Here is a 6219-nt window from a genome sequence, read left to right on the forward strand (position 1 = left end):
CGCCGACGCCCTCCTCCTCCTCCTCCTGCCCTGCTTCCCACCGCTCCCTCTGTTCGGGGCAGCGTCTGCCGGCTCCTGACCCCGGCGGCCGCACAGCACCCTTTATTTCAGCCGATCTCCTCCAGCACTCTTAGTTGCCGAAAATACCTGTTGATCACGTGCAGGATTAGGCTGCTTGCCACCCTCTTCCTATACGTGTGTGTGTACATATATATATATAGCAAATACCTGCCCACAGTGACCCCAGGGCCGGGGCTCGGGTACCGCCCGGCCGTACGTGAGCGAGAGGTCAGTACGGCGCACCGCGGTGCCGCGGCACCCACACGTCAGGCAGCCCGAGCTGCTGGGATGTGCCCCTGTTCTGGCTTGCTCAGGGGGGCAGCAACACCGATGAGACCCCGCCTGGCTCACGGAGCTGAGATGGGTCCATGGCAGGACGAGTGGGTGCCTGCGGCTACCAGCCTTGGGCATCCTGCCTGGGTGAGGTTCCCCCAGGCTTTGACCCTGCCCTGGGAGCTTCAGGCAGTGTGAGCCCACCGGCACAGCCTGCCCCGGGATGGGTCACCTGTGCCGTGGGACCCCAGACCCCTCAGTTCCCTCAGGAGGGTCATCGGCCCCCGAGCTCGTCCAGCAGCACCCGTCCTGCACACCCCGGCCAAATCCCTTGACCTGGATCGGAGCCTGTAGCTTCGGTCTGCCTCGGGCTTCATGTGTGAGCAAACCAAGTCAATAAATCCAGAGAGAACCACAAACTGAGCAAATGACTTTGCTAAGCACAGGCAGAAATAGCGGGAATTGTTCCCGGAGCCATCCATCCATCCATCCCTGCTCAGCCCAATATTCAAGCAATTTGCAGTGAAGCCAGGTCATTTTTGATTATTGTTAGAGAGGTGCTGGCTTTCCCTGCTAATTATAGGCTTGCCTCCAGCTAATAGGATTTATAGAAACAAAAGCATTACCAGCACAAACATTGCACAGGGCGGAACCGGCGCAGGCTGGGAATTTTCCATCCTGAAATGCCGAGGGCTGGGTGCTTGAAACGCCTGTTTTATCCAGTCTGAGGTGAGATGGGGTGTCATGATTTATTTTCAATGAATTGCTGGTTTGGCAGTGGATACGTATCAGGTCCATCAGGGAGAGAGATTTTCTTTGACGGGGCAATTATTTAGCATCCCAATGCCGGTTCTAGTCACCAAGGGCTCACTGAAATGGTGCTGGGAGCGGGTGGTTCATGCTCCTGGGAACAATGTATGAGGGAAGTGGCCGAGCTGGAGGGGAGAGCAGGGGTAGTGAGAGAGAGAGAGAGCTGGTAGTGTCTGTAGAGCTTATTATCAAATCTTCTGGAACTCCTCATCCTGCTAATTGGATTAGGAGCTCATCCACCTGGATAAATCCCGGAGCAGGCAAGAGGGTAGGCTCTGGGCACCTAGAAAATGCAACGGTGGTTTGATCCTGGGTGGTGCTGAGTGCCTGGGGCAGGTTCTGGGGACGCTGCTGGATCCGGCCCAGGGGCGGCTCTTGCGGGGATGCCAGGGCAGAGCGGCCAACTGCGTACAGCCTGGGGCAGGGCTGGCGTTTCAGCTGCCGACGAGCTGGGATATGGCAATTATTAATGCCAGAATTCCCAAATTCCACGAATTACGGAGCTCACCGGTAGCTGCTGTTAGCCAGATCACTGTCCAAGAGCAAGGCTTTATCCCAGGTCGTACAAAGGCTGCGAAGAACCGAATACTGGAAAGTCTCTACAGGGACATCCACAGATGTTGGAGGGGAGGGAGACAAGGCTGCGAGTGGCTGTTCAGTTCCCGCTAGGGATGACTGGGAAAGGGGAATCAAATCCCTCCAGCTGTTTTTAGAAATTTCTTGAGACCCTAACCACCAACAGCCCAGAGCAGACGTCGGTGATGGGGAAAGGCTGCTCCTTAGCTTGTTTTCCTTGTACTTTTTCCCCTCCGGCACTTTATTCCTGGCAACCCAGGTTATACAGCTGGAGGGCTGATATATTTGTGTTTATTTTCTGGAAATGAACTTTTTGCTTTGCTTCTCAGCTCCCTGCAGATGCAAATGCCTTCTGCGGGGGAGATGATACATACAGCCTGCAGAGCGCAGAGGGACCAGCCGCCCGTCCCAGCCCGAGCCCGGAGCAGACCCTGGGCCCGGCATGGCCGTGGGGGTGCCAGCACTGCAGTTACACCCGGGAAGCATCCGACCTGCGGAGGTGAAGGAAACTCTCCCCAGGTCACACAGTAAGTGAGAACCAGAGCGAAAATCCTCTCTCCCTGGCTCAAGACATCTCCCTTCCGTGCTCCAGCACAGCCTCCTGTATATTGTTCAAGTCACTTATACCCTGGGCTAAATGTTGTGCTGTAGCTCCTTACCAGACCTGCCTGAGATGAGCCTGATACATTTGTGTGTACGTAGCAATGTACCAAAAGTTCCTTCTGTAATTTTTTCCCCCACTTGTGTTTGTGCACTGGCGATCAAAGCATCCGCATGGTCCGTAGGGATGCTCACATGTAAAATAAACAGGCAAGTCCGCAGTACCCCCCTAACAACGTCTTTTTATTACGTTATGAATGTCTGCCTGGATTTGGAGCTTGAATTTTTAAATGAGTTAGTAGGAAGGAGTTATTCACCCCATTTTGAAGCCAAACATTCTTCGCAAAGGAGCTCAAGTTCTTTCCATAGCCTGAACACAGAGGGTTTCAATGAGAAGAGTCCCTACTACACCCAGGTTTTGACAGCGTGTGCTGGAAGCGCAGGGGTGGGACAGGGGCTGTGATGAGAGTCACGCTCTTACCCCCACCAAAGTCAGTTTTCAGGCAAGTTAAGCTCCAGGCACCAACCTCCCTCCCCTCTGGAGCAATTCCCCATGTCCTGGGATACAAGTCACAGTGGCCTCAGGACCACTGGCTGTCCCCGAGGCTGTCGGTACCGCCGGGATGGCACAGAAAGGTGGGTGCTTACCGGACGGGGACCCCGCGCCGCTCCTCTGCCCGGCTGGCTCCGGCGGTGCTGCCTCGTGGCTGGCAGGAGAGGAGGACCCGGGGCTTTGCCTCCCCTCCTCTTTGTCTGCCGCACCCTCCGCAGCCCTTGCTTATATATTTGTTATTTATGGAGCACGTGATGACATCCTAAGGAGTTTATAACCCCGATGAAAGACAGGAAGAGGTGAGAGGCTTTAAGGCGACAGGCCAGCAAAAGGATCCCATCAGGCTTTTTTTTTTTTCCTTCCCCCGTGGCGTGACTGCTTGCAGAGGGATAAAGCATTTAGCTGATTGCCCTGTGCTGAGCACCCGCTGCGGACCGGGAAAGGCGAGCAGAGGACTTAGCTAGGAAAGGAAAGCAACGTACTGGGCCTGATCCAGACCTCTCTGACGGCGCTGGGAGCCCGTAGGAAGCTGAAGGCAGCCCCGCTGAGCGTGGATGAGCTTTCTTTGTGCCAAGGATGGGGAGGCTGCTGGCCACGCCAGGCGTGGTCATCCCTTGGGCCTGAGCGCTGGGGAGTTTCTCAGGGGAACCGGCTGGCTTCTTGTAGGTTGGGGGGCCAGACCTAAGGAGCCCTTTCTGCCCCAAGGAGCTTACTCCAAAGACCAAACATCTCTCCCCCATGCAGCCCACGGTCCCTGGAAGCTATTACACAAGAAACTGGATAGGCAAAGCCAGTGCTATTTGTCCCCATCAGGACAGGTGTAATAAAAGGGGGATGATCCCAGGTGTGAGGTCCTAGAAAGGAAATAACTGGGAAGGTCAGCAAAAATAATAATTAAAAAATGTTGGCATCATTATAATCATGAAGCAGATGCAACCCTAAAGAAGCCAGGAGCAGGAGGCAGGGAGACATTTGCAGGGGAGCTCAGGACCTGCTTTAGTTTCCAGCCATGGGCAAAGTGACCTGGAGCTACACCCTTATACCCTTCTTTTAAGTCTTTTTCATGAAATCGAAACAGAAATATGACCCAGCAGATTTCTGCTCTTCAGAAATGGCATTTCAGAGCAACTCCCAGCCGTTAAAGCTGAGCCCAGCAGAGCAGAGGCTGGCCCATGGCTGGAATAGTCAAGCGGGGATGCTGCTCTCGGTGGTTTTAGCTGGGTGCGTCTCTCCCTGCTCCTACACAGCTGCAGAGGGTCAAAACCTCCATTAAACGAGAGCCACAGCAGTGTGCTGAGATTTACACATGTAGCAGCGCTCTCAGCATCTTCAAAGAGCCGCGAGCTGTCGCTCCGTCCCGCAGCCAGGCTGGCCCCTCTGTTGGGGTGCCCGCTCAGGAAGACGGCAATTATCTCCGGGTAGGATTTGCGGCGAGGGGCGACACGTGGGAGGCAGATGAATCACGACTCGTCCCCCCCCTCTGCCAGGATTTGGGAATGCAACGACACACGCGCGGCCCAGGGGATCCTCAGCTGTGCCGCGCGCTGTCTCCGTTCCCACCGCGGTGCCCGGTTATCCCAGTGCTCAGGGGGATTAAGCCACTTTCGGTGGCTGCAGCCTTTGCAGTCCCTTGGCCTCAAGGGGCAGGGTCTGATGCAGGTGGCATCAGGGTCCTCCCCCGCGTGGCACCATCAGGGAGGTTTCTCTCCCAAACTCACGTAATTATTCACATAATACCAAGCTGGATACTCTGCTTACATCCCTGTTTTACACCTTCCTCTGGCTTAGCCACGGGGACCCACGTACCCGAGAGGGTGACGCTTTTCTCCTGGCAATGGCATAACAGGAGTGGCAGCAGGGCTCTGCAGTTTGGCATCGCTGCAAGGTCAGCCGTGGGCTCTGATTTCATGCTCCCTTGTCTCCTGCCTTTGCATCAGCTGCCGCGGACTGGCAGCGTGCGAGTGCTCGTCGTTGCTGTAACTTCACAGCAGGATGCGGCTCTTCGGACGTACTCGGTACTCTCAGGCTGGCTACCTGCTGCTTTTATCCCCCGGTGCTCCGGTCTCGTGTTGCCAAGAGCCGTTCGAAATGGCCAGCAGGTCCCGTGAAGCCGGCACGCCTCCAGCTTCTCTGCTGGAGCCGGGCATTCCGTGCGGCTTAGGAGTCTGCGGGCTGATGCTCTTTTGATATAGCAATACAGGGCTCCTCGGGATGATGGCCAGACCCCAGCCCCGGGCTTTAAATAGACCCTAGAGAGGCTGCTTCTGCTCCGTGCTCTGAAATGTTTATATATATATATATAAAATGCAAATATACTATAACATTGCATTGCGTGGCCCATCCGTGCGGTTGATGCCGCCTCTGTGCCGGCGCAGGGCTGACTCCCTCCGCAGGCAGCACAGGGAGCTGGGGCAGGGATGAAGGGATGCTACTTCACAGCTTATTTAGGATCCCAGCACTGGTCGGGGGAAACAGGCTTTGAATTCTGGCTTTGACCTGTGCTAGATCAACACTTGCCTTTGCTGGGCTGGTGTATCTTGTTACTCCTCTACGTGGGCCTTTGAGGAAAGAGTACAAATGCTTTGGGGGACAGTTTCTCCCATGTCTGCTCGGCCATGGCAACCTCAGCCAAAAGTGGAAGTCGGAGGTGGGACCCAGCCGGGACCTCTTTTATCCCCTCGCTAGAGCACAGGCACTGGTGGTGATTAGCCTCCTTTCCTTCTCTCTGCAGGGCTGTGGTAGTTTGTAACTAGGTCACGGCCACTCGTGACACGATCCCTGGGAGGATGGAGGATGGGGTTCAGCGGGGACTGCAGGGGCTCCTCTGGGAGAAGAGGACTGGGCAGGTGGGAAGGGGCTTGCCAGAGGCAGCCCCCACCCTCCAGTCCCAGACCTCCAGGCAGTTTAGATCCTCTTCTGACGTGGGACATGGCATCCTACTTCTGACAGCTCTGCAGGAGCTCTCCTGCCCTTGGTCCTGCCCAAATCTCCAGCCTCGGGAGATTTGCTGGGCTTACCGAGATGGGACGAAAGATTTCCGTATGCTGCATCACTTGCTAATATTTCTTGTTCCCTGATGTGATCAGGGCACAGCGATTCCTGCTAAGCTGTTTGTCTGATAAACTCCCAGCCCGTGGGAGGGTGTGGAGCCATTCCCCGTGACCTGAGCAGCGAGCTCTACCCTGAAGCACCTTTTCTGAAGGCACCGGCTCTTCCCAGCAGCTCGTAGGGGTGGTACCGGGACACATCTGCCTCGGGGAAGCAGCAAAAAAAAGAAAATATTGGCAGGATTGGCCAAGGAGGAGTCGCAGAGCAGAGCAGAGGGGTGCCGAGAGCCCTCCTGCCTC

Source organism: Phaethon lepturus, unplaced genomic scaffold (assembly GCF_000687285.1).
Source record: "Phaethon lepturus isolate BGI_N335 unplaced genomic scaffold, ASM68728v1 scaffold31053, whole genome shotgun sequence".
NCBI lineage: Eukaryota > Metazoa > Chordata > Aves > Phaethontiformes > Phaethontidae > Phaethon > Phaethon lepturus.